Here is a 17,922-nt window from a genome sequence, read left to right on the forward strand (position 1 = left end):
GATGAAGCATTGACGTAGGTGTTGGCAATGGGCAATCCTGGGTTCGAGACCAGGAGTGCTTTCTTACATTTATTCCTTCCAGATTTTGAGAGAGTGGTAGGAAAGGCGATAGAGTAGCAATTAGAATAGATAGGAGAGATAGAGAGCAGCATAGTTAAATGGGGGAGTGGAAAGCAGATGAAAGGGAGTGCACAATGCACGAAGAATTCACCAGGCAGCCTAGCAGCAGGACAGGTGGAAAAGGGGTCATGTGAAACAGTAAATCAAGGGTAATACAGAATAGGGCCTAGGTTACAAAGGACATAAATATGGGCACGCAACCAATAAAGAGTATCCCGAAATGATAGTCAAGCTAAGGTAAAAAAGGCCTATATTTTACAGTACAATACTTTTTAAACACATCCAACAAGTTGCTAGTAGGCACGATCGAATTTCCTAGTAGGTGACTAAAAGCGCAATATTTAAGTAAAGCAGGTAACTGCAGAATACAGACTATCAGGAGTGAGGGTGAACACATAACATGTAGCACATATCACCTAGATTTGAATCTCGGGAGTGAAGGTGAAAACATAACATTTAGCACAGCTCACCTAGATTTGAATCTCGGGAGTGAGGGTGAAAACATAACATTTAGCACAGCTCACCTAGATTTGAATCTCGGGAGTGAGGGGGACAACATAACATTTAGCACAGCTCACCTAGATTTGAATCTCGGGAGTGAGGGTGACAACATAACATTTAGCACAGATCACCTAGATTTGAATCTCAGGAGTGAGGGTGACAACATAACATTTAGCACAGCTCACCTAGATTTGAATCTCAGGAGTGAGGGGGACAACATAACATTTAGCACGGCTCACCTAGATTTGAATCTCAGGAGTGAGGGTGAAAACATAACATTTAGCACGGCTCACCTAGATTTGAATCTCAGGAGTGAGGGTGACAACATAACATTTAGCACAGATCACCTAGATTTGAATCTCAGGAGTGAGGGTGACAACATAACATTTAGCACAGATCACCTAGATTTGAATCTCAGGAGTGAGGGTGACAACATAACATTTAGCACAGCTCACCTATTTGAATCTCAGGAGTGAGGGGGACAACATAACATTTAGCACAGCTCACCTAGATTTGAATCTCAGGAGGGAGGGTGACAACATAACATTTAGCACAGATCACCTAGATTTGAATCTTAGGAGTGAGGGGGAAAACATAACATTTAGCACAGATCACCGAGATTTTAATGTCAGAAATGAGGGTGGAAACAGCATTTAAACAGGTCACCAGGCAAAAAACAATCAGAGACACAAGGGCTATTCAGGAGACCCAGAAATTAACGTGCGAAAAAGGACAAATAGTCAATAGTTTCACAGAGCAGGTGAAAGTCCACAATGCAGGCATGCAGAGTTTGAAGTGGTTTGCTGGCCACAAAATCGCCAGCGAGAAACCAGCTATGTAGGCGGTAGTTCAGCAGTAAAGTCACAGAAACGCCCAGGGTGGAAGTCAGGCTGCACAGCAAAAAAGGTAGAAACGTAGATGCAATGCAGGACAAAACATTGGAACGTTAGAAACACTTGTGTATAGGCGCCTTACAAATATCCAATAAACAAACTTTGGGCGAGCATGCGACTGAGAGGTGCGTGGCGATGTGCAGCACATATTGCAGCGGTGTTGTAGCTTGTTGGACTATGAGGGGTTTAGGCAGGGGGGGTGAAGAGTTCTGCGGCAGCAATGAGGATGGTAGAGAAGGGTATGATGCGGCAACTCCAGCGACAGCACCCAGGCCAAAGCGCCACAAGGAGGCAAGGGCGTTATAAGGACACACTGCAGGAGGCAATGGGGACCTTCAGACAGATGCACACCAGCACCATGTGTATAGGAATGAATGATGCAGTGGCTTACCAGGTATGCGCAGCATGCGGGCCATAGGAAGGCACAATGTAGACACCGGAACGGCGAGAGGGCACGGGGCCACTCCCATGCCCGGACAGGCCCGGACAGGCCCAGACAGGCTAGATCACTGACCTTAAAGAAGGGGAGACCACTGACCTTAAAGAAGGGGAGACCACTGCCCTTAAAGGAGGGTAGACGACTGCCCTTAAAGGAGGGTAGACGACTGCCCTTAAAGGAGGGTAGACGACTGCCCTCTAAGGAGGGGAGACCACTGCCCTCTAAGGAGGGGAGACCAATGCCCTTAAAGGAGGAGAGACCCCTGCACTCAATGGAGGGTAGACCACTGCCCTTAAAGGGGGTAGACCACTGCCCTTAAAGGAGGGTAGACCACTGCCCTTAAAAGAGGGTATCCACGGCCCTTAAAAGAGGCCCTTAGATGGGGGCCGGCATCACCTCCCCGCTCCCGGGCCCAGTTCCCAAATGATGGGAGCCAGTCTTCAGGACACTGGGAGTACTCAGGATGGCTCCGTGAACTCGGCGGCCATGTTTCAGAGGCCACGCCGATGCAGGAAACAAAGGGCCGCCACGCGAGCTCAAAGGGTTAGGCCAGCAAGATGTTGTCAGGCCAGTTAAAAAGTGAGAAGTGCCTTCTGCCTCTTTGGCACAGTGGGTTAGATGGGTAATGTCTCAGGTTGGGGTGAATACTTATCTCTTTGGGGCTCGTTCGGTGAGGGGTAGAGTGGCAGGCAAAGCTTCTTTTGAGGTACACATTTGGAGGACATTTCTAAATCATCCGTCTGATCCAATGAGTATGCGTTTATTCTTCTTCATTGAAACATGTACTTCATGCTTCATCTGGGGTACTTACACACTCTTGGACATGCATAATAGTAGCCTCTGTTTTGGGAAATAAAATATAGTTTGCCCTTAGCTATGGCAAAAGAGTGCTGTATCTTTTTTAATAGATACAGTGCGAGTCTTATCCCTCCTCTTGGCCCACCCTGTTACATTTCTTTATTATGCTCTGCACAGATGTGTCATACTAAAGTGGGAATCAAGTGGCTGTACTCCCATGGCAGAATAAAGGTGCAGGAGCATGATGGCTTGGGCATCCGACATTGTGATTCGCACAGATGAAAAGGGAAGCTTTGGGGATGGGGTGTAGTTTTATACTATTAGAAAGACAGTACTCTGAGAGGATGCATCATGGGAGCAGTATTTCTTATTTTCTTTGTAATTTATTATACAAATTCACTTCATTTTCACCTCACTAAAACCAGGCGGCCTTAGCGGGTCCCGCGAGCAGAACTCGCAATGAGGCGGTAAGGGGTTAACCCCTTACCGCCTCACTTGTAATGACCCCCAGTGTCTTCATTCTTAGCAATTTGTGCTTTTCACATACATTGTTTTTTAATTAGAGAGAGCCTAGGAAGATTCAGTGTGTCTAAAGGATAAAGAAAAGTTTGTACCTTGAAATAGACCACTGAGTGTATGCCATAGGTGTCCTCTTTCTTTTTTTATACTTATGTGAATGAAAAAGATTGGTCTAGGAGGTATTAGTTGGCAGCTTTCTCAACTCATTAGTTAGACTATGGGCACCTTGTTGACAAGTTGCTTAGGTCCTTTTTTTTCGTGTCCTATCTAATTTTAGATAAATGGCACATTAGCGCTTCCTAGTATTAGTTCATCACTAGGTAGTTTTAGATAGAAAATCATCCTATTCTTGTGTCCTTCCTAATGGTTGTACTTTTAGTTCCTCCCATGACCACAGGATGACTGAGAAGTGTGTTGCAGAGCACTTGTGTACAGATGTGTTGTGCCTTCTTGTGTGTTAGAACATGACTAGTTAGGGCAGACCCTGTTTACTGACATATTGGGCACCCTTTTTGTGTTATTGTGACTTTGAAAAGATGCCAATTTGATTGGGAAGAGATACAGTACATTTTGTGGATGAATCCTTAATAGGCCAATATGGAGACGATAAAAAAGAGAATATTGTGATCATGATAAGTCCTAAATTGACCAAGCAAATGCATTATTCAGTTACCAATTATAATTTACAATGGACTGAATCCTAAAAAATATGCAGACACTGATATACTGGAAACACTAATGAGAGTTTGATTGGAAATTGTACATTTAATAGATGCGAGTCACAAATCATGTATGGATCTGCATGCCGTGGCTCTGCATGCCGTGGCTCTACATGCCGTGGCACTGTTGTTCCACTATTTTTAAAAGTACCAATTGCAAGTACTGTATTACTTGGGGTTTGTTTCCAAAACTGACGTATGGATACTCACTTGGATACGATTTCTTTTTTCATTTCTTACTCGTCAACCATGCAGTTATGAAATATTACCAATGCACTAATGAATTACCTAATTGTTAAGGGTGAAGGACTGAACTTATCCTGATAACCTCTATAAATGTGCTGTTGTGCAATGTACATAAAGGTATTTGAATTGGGCAATCACTTCCTGCCTACCATACCAATAAGGACAACTGGATCATGAATTTGTAAGTCACTTTTAAGGGTAAAATCCATATGCCCCCTAATCACAAAGTTTTGAACTCGAGCAAATCGGGAGATGCTCGGAGTAGCACAGATTCTTCCTAACGTACACCCTATTCACAAAGCCTAAAACTTGACCAACTCTGCAGATGTCTGGAGCAACTCTGCAGATGTCTGGAGTATCTCCGCAGCTGTCTGGAGCAACTCTGCAGATGTCTGGAGTAGCTCTGCAGCTGTCTGGAGCATCTCCACAGCTGTCTGGAACATCTATGCTGATGTCTGGAGCATCTCTGCAGCTGTGTGGAGCATCTCTGCAGCTGTCTGGAGCATCTCCGCAGATGTCTGGAGCATCTCCGGAGCTGTCTGGGGCATCTCCGCTGATGTCTGGAGTATCTCTGCTGATGTCTGGAGCATCTCTGCAGATGTCTGGAGCATCTCCGCAGCTGCCTGGAGCATCTGAGCTGATGTCTGGGGCATCTCCGCAGCTGTCTGGGGCATCTCCGCGGATGTCTGGAGTATCTCTGCAGATGTCTGGAGCAACTCTGCAGATGTCTGGAACATCTCTGCTGATGTCTGGAGCATCTCCGCAGCGGTCTGGAGCATCTCTGCAGCTGTCTGGGGCATCTCCGCAGATGTCTGGAGCATCTCCGCAGCTGTCTGGGGCATCTCCGCAGATGTCTGGAGTATCTCTGCAGATGTCTGGAACAACTCTGCAGATGTCTGGAACAACTCTGCAGATGTCTGGAACATCTCTGCTGATGTCTGGAGCATCCCCGCAGCGGTCTGGAGCATCTGTGCTGATGTCTGGAGCATCACTGAAACGCACAAAAGCAAATCTTTGTAAATTATATGTGTGTGCTATTGGTCCCCTTTCTCTGTGTAGAGATTCCTCTCAGCACACACAACAGTGATGTGACTCCAGAGACGTTGCTAAGGGGGCATTTAGGGGGGCTATAGCCCCTTGTCTTTTGGTTGTAGCCCCGGATAGAAGTACACGGGCTACAACCAAAAGGCTAGCTAGCCCCGAGTCCCGTGAACATCCTGACATTAGCGGAGCCCCAGATCATTTCCATACCTAGCCACACACCTGCGCGATGGAGGTACGTGTGACTAAGTAGCTAACCTGAAAGGCCTTCAATATGATATAGAGCCTCCTCTTGCTCCGTGCGCAGTGGAGGGAAAGAGGCCTCCTCCATCTCCACCCTCCTTTGGATCCTCTTCCCCCATGTGCTTCCTACTGGCAGCGTTCGAAGTGTACGAAAATAAGTAGTGGAACTATGTTCCCTACCAGCCTGCACAGCTCCCCACAAACCAAACCGCCACCCCCCTCCCGCGCACAATACAAACCCCAAAACATGCGTCCCTGCTGTTTAGTGGAACGCTCAGTGCATTGCACTGAAAGTGAAAGCTTCAACTTCTTCCTACACTTTTATTTTAAAACGAAACCATTCCAGAACGGTTTCTTTTTAAAATGAAAGTATAGGAACTGTAAAACCTAATTAAAAGAAGTAGAGGAGCACCGCTCCCGACCGCTCCCGCCCACTTCGACCACTGCCTACAGGTCCCTGCCGGGGACAAAACACACATGAGCATCTCATAGATGCTCCAGGCATCTCCAGAGTTACCACAGTTTTAAGCTTATTGAATAAGATATGCATCAGGACCCATGTATTTTACCCTCAAAACTGGATTGAAAATTGGGCCCAAGGAACTTGGTGTACTCGTTTTTTTGTTGTTGTTATTCTTGTTTCATATTGTTACTGTTTCTCCAATTATTGTTCATCAAATACAAAAAAATAGCCTGTGCAATCTCTAAAACGTGTAACACTCAACTAAAAATGTACAAAAGAAATGTAGCCAGTGTTCCTGTGTAACTGGGGTGTTTATTTGTATTTCATTTTAGAATATGGACACCCATCACCCTACTACTGACGAACCGGACCCCGATATGATGGCACCAGAGTTAGACATCTCGGAATTGCGGTCCCGACTCTCCTTTATGAATCTTCCCTTCGAGTTTTTGGTCCCGGAATTAGAACAGCAATACTTGGAAATTAAGAGAGCCTTGCCGAAGAGTTATAACTTCCAGATGCGGAGCGAGGTGGCGAGACTGCGGTCCTTCCTCTCTCTTAAGCCTCTGTCCACGTGGTGCCCGACGGAAATGGCTGCTGCTGGATTTTTTAGCACAGGTGTGAAGGAAAGTATTCAGTGCTTCTGTTGTGGTTTCATCTTCTGCACAACAAGCCTCAGAAAGCAGCCCTATGCGGACCACCTGAAGCGTAGCCCTAATTGTAAATTCATTCGAGGGGAAGATGTGGGGAACATTCCCAAGTATGCTGTGCGCGTTGCTCAGAAAGCAGCCCTATGCGGACCACCTGAAGCGTAGCCCTAATTGTAAATTCATTCGAGGGGAAGATGTGGGGAACATTCCCAAGTATGCTGTGCGCGTTGAGAGTCCAGAAGAGAAACCGTCAGAGAATTCAGAGAGGAACGCAACCGAGGAGGCAAGGTTGGAGTCCTTTCAAGACTGGCCGTTTTACGCCAGGACCGAACCCGGAGCACTCGCACGGGCAGGTTTTATCTTTACAGGTAACTATTGTTGGCTTTCAGCGCAAGCTTTCCACCTTCTATACACTGGCTAGTAAATACCTGCAACGGAATGTTTTATACAAAAAGAAGTAGATGAAAGATAAGAGTCTATGGGCCAATGTCACGGTTGTGTCCCCGATTGCCGCAGTGCTGCGTGGTAAACTAGCCCGCTTCAGAAAGCAGCGTGTAACCTACAGCCAGAGTGCGCTCTCCAATAGGGTCAACTCGGCCACTCATCCTTCTGCGGTTCAGCGGATCAATTGAGATGTGTAATGGTAGCACCGGCCATGATCATGCTATTATTCCAAATCTGTTTTTGCCCTACACGTATGATTATTTGCCTGAGCGCCTCTACTCCATGATAGCCTCGTTGTTGCTGCAAAGACCCCCACTGAGCATTATGAAACCCAGGATAATTGGCTACATTTCTCTGAGCACCACAGTTCATGTGTTTCCTCCATGCAACACAGGAAGGAGCTTCTCTGCTTTGGGGAGCGTTAACCATAGTTCAGAATCACAGAGCCTGATCGGACACATGCGGGAATTCATGGCGTGTGTGACGCTGCAGATGAAGAAGGGTCTGCAGATGCCGCAATATGCCGGGGCATGCACGGACAAAAGCTTTTCCTGGTGTGCAGGGGAAGAGCCTGTGGCCCGCTCTGCCTGATGATCAAGCTATTGAGCTCCTACACCTGGGTCTATTTGCAAAGAAAGGATGATTTGCTGTGGAAGGAATAGTATTTATCTGAGTGGGGGTGTGGGGTGGTGAAGAGTGGAAAAGTCGGGGCACAAGCTACAATGACGCCAATGCTCACACATGGCCCTCCTTAGATACATCAGTGCTATTGAAGAACAGACATGATCTTAGATGAGAACAAACACTCCTGTCCTAAGTAGGAAAAGTGCCTCAGCCAGAGTATTTCCTTAGGTGCCCCTATTCCTTCCTTCCACCAAAGAACATTGTGTTTTACCCAGAGGAAGAAACAGCCATCGCTCCTTCCTCCAAAGAACATTGTGTTTTACCCAGATGAAGGAGCAGCTATTCCTCCTTCCTCCAAAGAACATCGTGTTCTGCCCAGAAGAACAAGGAGAAACACCTGTTCCCCCTTCCTCTAAAGAACATCGTGTTTTACCCAGAGGAAGAAGCAGTTATTCCTCCTTCCTCCATAGAAGATTGTGTTCTGCCCAGAAGAAGAAGCAGCTATTTCTTCCTTCATTCTTTCTTCCTACAAAGAACACCATGAGGAAGAAGCAGCTATTATTTTCTTTCTTTTTCCTCCAAAGAACATCATGTTCTGCCCAGCGGAAGAAGCAGCTATTCCTTCCTTCCTTCTTCCTCCAAAGAACAGCATGAGGAAGAAGCAGCTATTATTTTCTTTCTTCTTCATCCAGAGAACCTCATGTTCTGCCAGAGGAAGAAGCAGCTATTCCTCCTCCTTCCGTAGAACATTGTGTTTTACCCAGAGGAAGAAGTAGCTATTCCTCCTTCCTCCAAACAACATTGTGTTCTGCCAAGAAGAAGGAGAAGAAACAGCCGTTTCTCCTTCCTCCAAAGAACATTGTGTTTTACCCAGAGGAAGAAGCAGCTATTTCGCCTTCCGCCAAAGAACATTGTGTTCTGCCCAGAAGAAGAAGAAGAAACAGCTGTTCCTCCTTCCTCCAAAGAACATCGTGTTTTACCCAGAGGAAGAAGCAGCTATTCCTCCTGCCTTCAAAGAACACTGTGTTCTGCCCAGAAGAAGAAGAAGAAAGAGCGGTTCCTCCTTCCTCCAAAGAACATCATGTTCTGCCCAGAGGAAGAAGCAGCTATTCATTCCTTCATTCCTTCTTCCTCCAAAGGCCATCATGAGGAAGAAGCAGATGTTATTTTCTTTCTTTTTCCTCCAAAGAACATCATGTTCTGCCCAGAGAAAGTAGCAGCTATTGCTTCCTTCCTTCTTCCTCCAAAGAACATCATGGGGAAGAAGCACCTATTATTTTCTTTCTTCTTCCTCCAAAGAACATTGGGCCTCATTACACGGAAGGCGGTAATCCAGGGTGCTATTAGCACCCTGGACCATGCCGGTAAATTACCGGCACCGCCTTGGCGGAAAGGGGATTTACCGCCCCATTCCAAGGTTGGAGGGGCGGTAAATCCCCTTTCCGCCATTGCCCTTCCCCATTCCCATTTCAGCCCCATAGGGCTCTATAGGAATGGGGAAGGCGCTAATTACGGCACCGCAATTTTGCGGTGCCGTAATTAGCTCCGAGGTCCCTTAGCGGGTTGGTACTTAACGCCTGCAAGAAGCAGGCATTAGTTCCTCCAACCCGCAAAGGGACCTCGTAGTACGGCGGTAAGGGTTAACGGTCACCGTTGCCATTAACGGTGACCGTTAACCCTTACCGCCGTCCGTGTAATGAGGCCCATTGTGTTTTACCCAGAGGAAGAAGCAGCTATTCCTCCTTCTTCCAAAGAACATTGTGTTTTACCCAGAGGAAGAAGCAGCTATTCCTCCTTCTTCCAAAGAACATCGTGTTTTACCCAGAGGAAGAAGAAGCTATTCCTCCTTCCTCCAAAGAACATCATGTTCTGCCCAGAGGAAGAAGCAGCTATTCCTCCTTCTTCCAAAGAACATTGTGTTTTACCCAGAGGAAGAAGCAGCTATTCCTCCTTCTTCCAAAGAACATCGTGTTTTACCCAGAGGAAGAAGAAGCTATTCCTCCTTCCTCCAAAGAACATCATGTTCTGCCCAGAGGAAGAAGCAGCTATTCCTTCCTTCCTCCAAAGAACATTGGGTTATGCCCAGAGGAAAAAGCAGAAATTCCTTCCTTTCTCACCGTGCAACATAGACAGCCATGTTCCCAGAACCCAGGGCCTGTCACAATTTGCTTACCTCACCTGTACCTTTGTGGCGTGCCACATGAGATATGGGTCACTGCTACGTTAAGGGCTTATCTGGACATGAGCTTATCTACGTTTATGAGCATTTGTGAGGCATGATAGGGGTCCATGCTGGGACACGTAATTAATTAATCCATTAATATTTTATAATACGCCTAATACCAGAGACCAGTCTCTAAGGACAGGACTGGGATTCAAACCTGTGTTGCCTAGCCTTGCTTCCAGGCCAAATGCATTGCCCCTGACCTATCCTCCCGGCCCATATAAGTAACAATTAGAATAAGCCTGGAGCGAAGCACTGTCCTTAGTGTCTAAATAGGGAAGTAACCAGCAGACTAGCTGGGCATGATTTAACTGTTTCCAAAATCACGTACTACAGATCTCTATATCGAGTCCATATGCAAATAAAGATTAGATTCCAAAAGGCAGACATGTTGGCGGGGGAAAAAAACACTGCTCAATGTTTATTTCTAAGGCACTAGACCCAGCCAAACGTACATTGTCCCCAGATTTGAGGTTGCTACTCGGCAAAGCATTTGCTACTTCAGTTGTTAAGTGCTTTATGGTAATATGGTAATATTATTCATCTTCAATGTATCACTAAGGGCCCGATTCTGAGGTGCATGTAAAAATAGGAAAGTGTTCTTCCATGAAGGATGGACTCTTTCCTTAAAGCACCATATTCTGTCAGAGTGAAAATGTGGAAGCCTGGCATCAACGCCTGGACTTTTCATGAGTTTGATTTACGGCTTGACAACAGCCCTAGCAACCATCATCTCAAATTAGAAAAGTGGCAGTCTTTAAAGAAATGCTCGCAGTGCAGCTGGTGACCACGATTCTAGCACAGCGATAGAATCTAGCAGCTTTTACTGCTCCAATCCAATCCAATCCTTCCACCCACCTTAAAACGGTGCTGCTGGAAACTGGAGGGGAGAATGTCTGCTTTCTTCACTCCTTTTTTTTAACAGTTAAGGAACAAACAAACAAAAAAGGAAGAAAGACATAGTGGAGTTATTTTAAACAGTTTGCGAAATAGCTGCTTGGCGCTTGGAACAGATTCCAACCCAACAGGCCGAAGGAATTTCACCTCAAAACATTGAACCATCTTAACTGCGCTAGGGGATTGCCTCAGAGTACAGCAACGAATTTCAAGAACACAACGACCAACAAACCAGCTGTGTTGGTCCAAGCATTAACTTCAATGGAAGGTCCCTGTGGTAAAAATTGTACACTTGTCTCTAGTACTGCAGTTGTGAATAAAGCCCTAGATATCATATCCTCGATGTGCAACACATGTATAGTTCGAGAATCCATAGCAGAAATGAAAGTCGCAGGAGCCATATCTGATCAGCAAACTCACATCAGTGAACAGAACTCAGGCAGTGTTAACCCTTTTTCTATTTTCGAACATTAGCAAATGAAGGAAGCATCCCTTTCAAGCGTGAGCCAAGTTCCCTAAATAAGGAAAACAAAAAATATGCGAAACCAAAAGAAAAGAAAATCGTATGGATCAAGGAGTTTCCTCCGGAATCTTAAAACTGCCCTTTTAGGTTCTCCTCCCGTCCAGGTTAGGACTAAGACCAAAACTCCTATTCCTATTGGAAACTCAGAAGTATCCGTACCTTCATTGACTTCAAAGGTGCAATTTAAAAATGTTATGCAGTTGCTGACTGTTGATAACACGTTATTAGAACTATCCGTCAATGAAGATGATGACATGGAACCTTTAGAGGTGCCAAATATGACTATCACTGCACCAGGCCCTATAGGAATTATTGCTCCTGATCTTACAGTCAATTGCACCTTGCCATTCTCCACCTTTTTTGACAATGGCAGATAAAAGAGCAAGAATCAAACGTATATCTCGCAATACTTTAACGTGTGGTGATTCACCTAAAGTTGACCTTATTACGGAGAAATTAATCAAATTATCACAGAATGGTTGCTCTGTAATTCTGAAATCGCATAGAAATGGATGGGCCAACAATTGGCAACAAAACACTGATACTACCAGAGAAAGGTCAAGTTAAGGCATAAAAAATGAAAATGCGTGGCAATATCGTCCAATTAGAACGGATCCTAAGAACAAATGATGATCTGATTTTAAATCAATCCAATGTGATGTGCCTTTTCCATCATATCCCAAAACTCAGAGTCATTAGCTCTGATGATATAAAGATTGTATACTTTGTCGAGGAATCTGCACATGGGTTCATCCTCAATAAGCTGCTTTCTGTTAGAAGCAGGGGATAACTTGCGCCTATTAGGCTTTGATATTTGTAAAAAAGGGCTCCAACAGTTGCCTATGAAAGAATTCAGAACATGTTCAGTCAAAGAACCCCTTTGAAAGGACATCTGTATTCAAGGACCTTTGGGCAATGGGGATCACATAATCGACATACAACACACAAAGCCACAAGTGGCATCAGACGCAAACATTAATACAAATAAAATACGATTTACTTTTAAAGGAAACATCATATCATAGAATATAGAAAAGATGACCCATCTTCCAAATGAAGTCAACTTTAAAAACAAAGAGGATGAATCTTGGGCTTGGCTTGCTTCGGCTCTAGCACCAAATAAAAATGACTAGAGCCGAACCCTGCATAAAGACAAGGACCTGGTGATAGGCTCTTGGAATACTCGAGGCTTCTCACACCTTTTTAACAATCTGGAACCTACCATCACATTAGCGGACACAATGTCTATACAAGAGTCCCGGTTCTCTGAAATACACTTGTTGGATGGAAGTACCCCCTATCTAAATCAGGCACAAAAAGGGATACGAAGAAGACCATCATCTGGACTACTCACAATTACTAAAATGGCACAGGGATGCATGTAAGCGAACATATCAACCCAAATCCATATGTTCAACTTGTCTTCCTCTGTTTAGAGGCAAGCAGCAATAGGCCCACAGATATGTTGATTTTATTCAACCTCTACTGGAATCCGGTAGCAGAAGAATGTCGACTCTTCGTAGACACAGTTACGGAATGGTGGACAAAGTACACTGTACCTTCAATAGTTGAAAGGTGGTGATATGTGGGGATCTAAACATTGACTGGGTTACACGCAGTCAAGTGGAATCTACTTCAAAGACCAGGAGAAGGAGGGAATGGTTGGAAGAGATGTCTAATAGAGACTTTCTTATGCTAAATGGGCAAACAAAAGGAGACATTCTGGGATTACCCACCTGGAGGAATGACTCCGGCCAAGCCACACTAGACTATTTCTTCGTGTCAAGAAATCTTTTGCCGGATATTCAAGCTTTCAATGTGATCCATAGTATGCACAGCGACCATAACCCTGTTCTCCTACGATGTAAAAGTTTGCTAAAAGCAAGCAGAAAGAGATGAAAACATACAGTTGAAGTAACAGGTGGAATGAACCGCTTGCAAATCCCAAAATTTGAAATTCCAAAGTTAACTAGAGCTTTGTCAACCTGGGATGAGAACAGTAGCAAGGAAGTAGATTATGTGAAAGGATTCATAGCATTCAGAGAATTTAAATCAACAGGCTTTCTCCCAATGCATACAAAAATCCACCCGTTTGACTGCAAAGTAGCAGCACAAAAACAACTCCTGAATAGAGACCTGTGGAATTTGAGGAAAAAAACACTGCAAGACAACGACGACCTGATAAGGAATAGAAAACAGATGTATAAGAACTGGATAAAATCACATAAATTGACAATCATTCAAAATGATGCAGAGCGCATCCTACAGACTATTAGACACAAAACAGTGAGAATTTGTGGCACATTTGAAATGAATTGGAGCCATCGCAGACAGTGCACCAAGCGAACCCAATTGCAGAATAAATTTGGGTTCAAAACTACACTAATTTTTTTTTCGAAGAGACACCTATGTCATCATTTTCGGCAAGTGCTTCAAATGTCAACGCATGGAACATAGGGCTAGACAGGGATGAAGCACTGATGATCATTCAAAGAGCGAGCAGCTCTCGCACGCCAGGTCCAGATGGCCTATCCAATCAATGATAAAAGAGGTGCCGGAAGAAGGGGCTGACTTTTGAATGGTCTTGTTTCAAAAAATTGTAGTCAGCAGACAAATCCCACCATCATGGAAAACCACTATACTGATCTTGATTTTTAAAAAGGGAGATAGAATGGTACCATCGAACTACCGTCCAATGGCGCTCCTAGATGTTCTGGGGACTTTTTTTGCTACTATCTTGCTGAAGCGTTTCAACGAATGGGTCACAAAATCAGACAGCTTTGATAAACGACAAACCGGCTTTGTGAGAGAGGTGGCCTGCAACCTAAATCTATTTCTAATTTAGATATTGAAAGCACAAGTAACAGGAGGGGGAAGAATCTCTACCTTGTGTGTATAGATTTAGAGCAAGCCTTCAACAGCCTGGATCGTAACCAGCCGTGGCAAAAACTGAAACTCTAAGGCTGTCCTGATGAATTTCTTGCTGCCATTGAAGTCCTCTACACATGTACATCGTTCCAAATTAAATTGGACCAAGCGGAATCACTGTCACAAAACACCCAGACCTCAAAAGGGTTCAAACAAGGCTGTCCGCTCGCCTCAGTGCTCTTTAACTTCTTTATCCAAGACATTAAAATACCATTATCAAAAGGGCCCCCTTTCTCACCAAGAATAAATGGAACCAAAATTGGCTGGCTGCTTTATGCTAGTGTTACTAGATCAAAAACCAATTGGGTTGCAGAAAAAGTTGAATATAGTACAAGAATATATGGCCCAGAATTCTATGAAAATAAATGAATCAAAATCTGAGATAATGATACTTGGATCCGGTACATCAAAGAAGGAAAAGAACCTCAGCTGGATGTTGAACGGAAAACATCTACATCCTTCTAAAGAAATAAAATATCTTGGCTGTATTGTAAATACAAGCAGACCGAGACTCCGTGGTTGGAATGCTTGAAAAAGAAAGCAAAGCAGCTAACCTCCCAAGGGAGAATGATAGAGTGAAAATGCTGAACATTTTCTCTTCTGCCGTCAATAAATTACTACAGCCACAAGGTAGTACCGACTCTTATCTATGGAGCCGAGGCGTGCTTGGGCCTCAAAAAGGAAATCTGGGACTATCTTGAGGGTTGGTTCTGGAAGAAAGTGTTGCATCTACCGGCATCTCTGCCTATTGCAATTATTTGCCACTAAGTAGGCTTAATTTCTCTGCATGGGAGAGTCATCTGGAATGCTCTATTGCTTTTCCGAAAGATCAATTTTTCAAAATGTCCTCCCCAGTTCGAGGTTCTTAAAATAAAAGATACACAAGTGAATGACAGTGTCCTGAACATGTGGAAGCTCCAGTGCAGCATTATTTTGCAGAATCCTGCAACAATGACAGAAACACTGCTGAATAATCCCACATAAGTGAAAACATTGTTATGGGCAGACGATTGGAGAAAAACAGAAGAGCTGAGGTTAAAATCAAACCTCCATACGTTATCAAAGAACATCTTTTGTTCCCCTAATTTGACACCACAATACCTGAAAAAATTCCCTAACAGGAAACACCAAAAACTGTTTCTAAGATTTCGGTTAAACATTTTACATCTGGACCTGGGGATTATCACACTGGATGCTCACAAAGCTTTTGATAGGTTGGACTGGGGTTATCTGAGGAGGGTTCTGGGGGATTTCGGGTTTGGACCAGGGTTTATCAGTTGGGTGATGGCACTTTACCAGCATCCATCCACACACCTTCGGGTAAATGGGGCTCTGTCTTCTAGGCTGAATGTTACTAGAGGCACACGGCAGGGATGTCCGCTGTCTCCTCTGGTAATTGTCTTATGCATGGAACCACTAGCCATTCTGATTAGGACCAATGAAACTATCGAGGGCCTGAGGTGGTGGGAGTGGACTATAAAGTATCCCTTTATGCGGATGATATTATGCTTACCCTGAGTAATTCTGCCTCCTCATTGGCGGCAGTGTTGGGGGAGTTGGACGTGTTTGGCCGAGCCTCAGGGTTTCAGGTGAACTACGATAAGTCACATGGGCTGGATGTGGGCCTGAAACCCCAAGAAAGGGTGACCATAGTAGTCCTGGCTCCCATACAGTGGACTCAGGACTCTGTTCCGTATCTGGGGATTAGCATCCCGAGCAAGTCATCTGATGTATATCGCAGTAATTTTCCCCCATTGTTCTCAGAACTACTCAGGGATTTGGGGAGGTGGGGACGACAGGAGATTTCTTGGTTTGGTCGCATCGCAGCCATCAAGATTAATCTGATCCCACGCCTGCTCTATCTGTGCTCAGCAATAGCAGTTAGGGTCCCGGACTCAGACCGTCGCTTACTTCTGGGGAGGATTCTCACTTTTATCTGCGGGAACAAGCGGGCTAAAATATCTAAGAGGGTTTTGCTGAAGCCGGTGAGGGTGAGGGGTTTGGGTGTCCCAGATGTGTTTCGCTATAATCTTGCGGTGCAAATCACGCATGCCATCGCTTGGGGAATGTCTGCCTCCTCGCCTAAATGGAGATCAATTGAACTAGCCCAATCAGCAGTCGACTTATTTCAGCTACCTTACATTGAGGGGATACATTTGGTGTGGGAGAATGGCTTCTCGCTGCTTGCAACTACCAAAAGCACACTTTATTACTTGGGCAGGGCCTTTCGCATTTGGGGTATCTCTACGGGCATTGAGCCCTTATCGCCTGTGTGGGATAACCTGGGATTTCGCCCGGGATGTGGGGGGGGGGGCTTTAACAAGTGGGTGGAGGGGGGCCTGGAGTGCCTGAAGCAGTTGTGCAAGGACAATAGGCCATTGACTTTTGACGAGTGCAAGTCTACCTTTAATTTACAACAGTCTGAATGCTTCAGATATGCGCAGCTGAAGCACTGGGTTTCTCACCCTGACACAAATTGTGGGGCCGGTAGACCCCTATCAGCCCTTGAGCTGACATTGCAGGAGGGTAATATGAGGGGACGGACCTCAAGGTTGTACAAACTCCTGGACATGGGTGATCCTGTGGTGCGCCTGCCATGCATGGCTAAATGGGAAGCTGATCTGGGGAGCCACATCGAGGATGAGGCATGTCTGATAATCTGTGGTCGGATGCTCAAGTCCTCTCATTGTGTTACTGATAGGGAATGCATCTATAAGTTTTGCTACAGATGGTATCTCACTCCGGAGAGCCTGCATCATATGGACGGGGTGTACCCGGCTACTTGTTGGCGGGGTTGCGGAACTGTAGGCTCCCTCTTTCACATCGTTTGGTCATGCCCCAAGGTGAGTCTCTACTGGAAGGAAGTGTTGGCCAGAATAAAGGAGACCACAGGGTTGTCCCTCCCTATGTACCCACGGGTGGTGATTTTGGGAGATACTGGGGGAGGTGTTCCCTCTTACGGGCTAAATGGCTCCTCGAATTGGCCATCTTCTTCTGGCAGCAAAGCTGGTCATTGCCTGCACCTGGAAGGCGCCTGAGGTCCCAGTGGCTCAAATGTGGTGCGTTAAGGTCTGGGACATACCGGTGGCAAACCCAATTACAGCGCTATATGAAGGCCGTTGTCCAAAGTATGTCTCGGTGTGAACCCCGTTCATTGACTATGCCGAAAAATACCATGTAATGTCGCTAGGCCCCCACTGTTGCATCACTTCTCTTCTTTGTGACTTTGTCCTGTCCCCGTGGAGGTGGGGAGCGAGGCTGGTACCACAACCCCCAGTGGAGCCTCTGTTGATTGGGTTATCTACTCAGACTGTTTTTAAAAGGCCAGGAATGCTGGTGTTTTCAGATCCAGGGGGGGGTGCAGGGCAACTTACACACATTTGCAATGTAATGCTATCCAGCTAACCTGTACTCGGAGTGTTATTTTCAATATGCATGCCAACTGTACTGTACCTAATGTGTCACGTGTTCCTGTACGCACAACATGTTAACTTAAATAAAAGTTGTTTTTTAAAAAAAATGGACGATTCACAAAGGTTGTGAGTAAGACCATGGCTGAGTAAATGACCACAAAGATATGCGAGAGCCTCAGCATAGGGTTCAGTGTTTATCTTTTGTTTTCTGGTCTTTGTCCCTCCATGGCTGATTTT

The 17,922-nt window shown here is 45.3% G+C and overlaps 1 protein-coding gene across 2 annotated transcripts in view; it reads left to right on the plus strand.

The window, feature by feature from the left end:
• The first annotated feature begins 6,871 nt into the window (after positions 1–6,871).
• The window catches only part of NAIP (NLR family apoptosis inhibitory protein), a 683,156-nt gene continuing 672,105 nt past the window's right edge, over positions 6,872–17,922 (plus strand). For both annotated transcript variants that reach the window (XM_069627525.1, XM_069627526.1), the window contains exon 1: positions 6,872–7,000. The gene's annotated coding sequence lies outside the window, so the exon portion shown is untranslated. The remainder of the gene's footprint in view (positions 7,001–17,922) is intronic.

The sequence above is a fragment of the Ambystoma mexicanum genome, chromosome 6p (assembly GCF_040938575.1).
Source record: "Ambystoma mexicanum isolate Mex_15411 chromosome 6p, UKY_AmexF1_1, whole genome shotgun sequence".
NCBI classification, from domain to species: Eukaryota; Metazoa; Chordata; class Amphibia; order Caudata; family Ambystomatidae; genus Ambystoma; species Ambystoma mexicanum.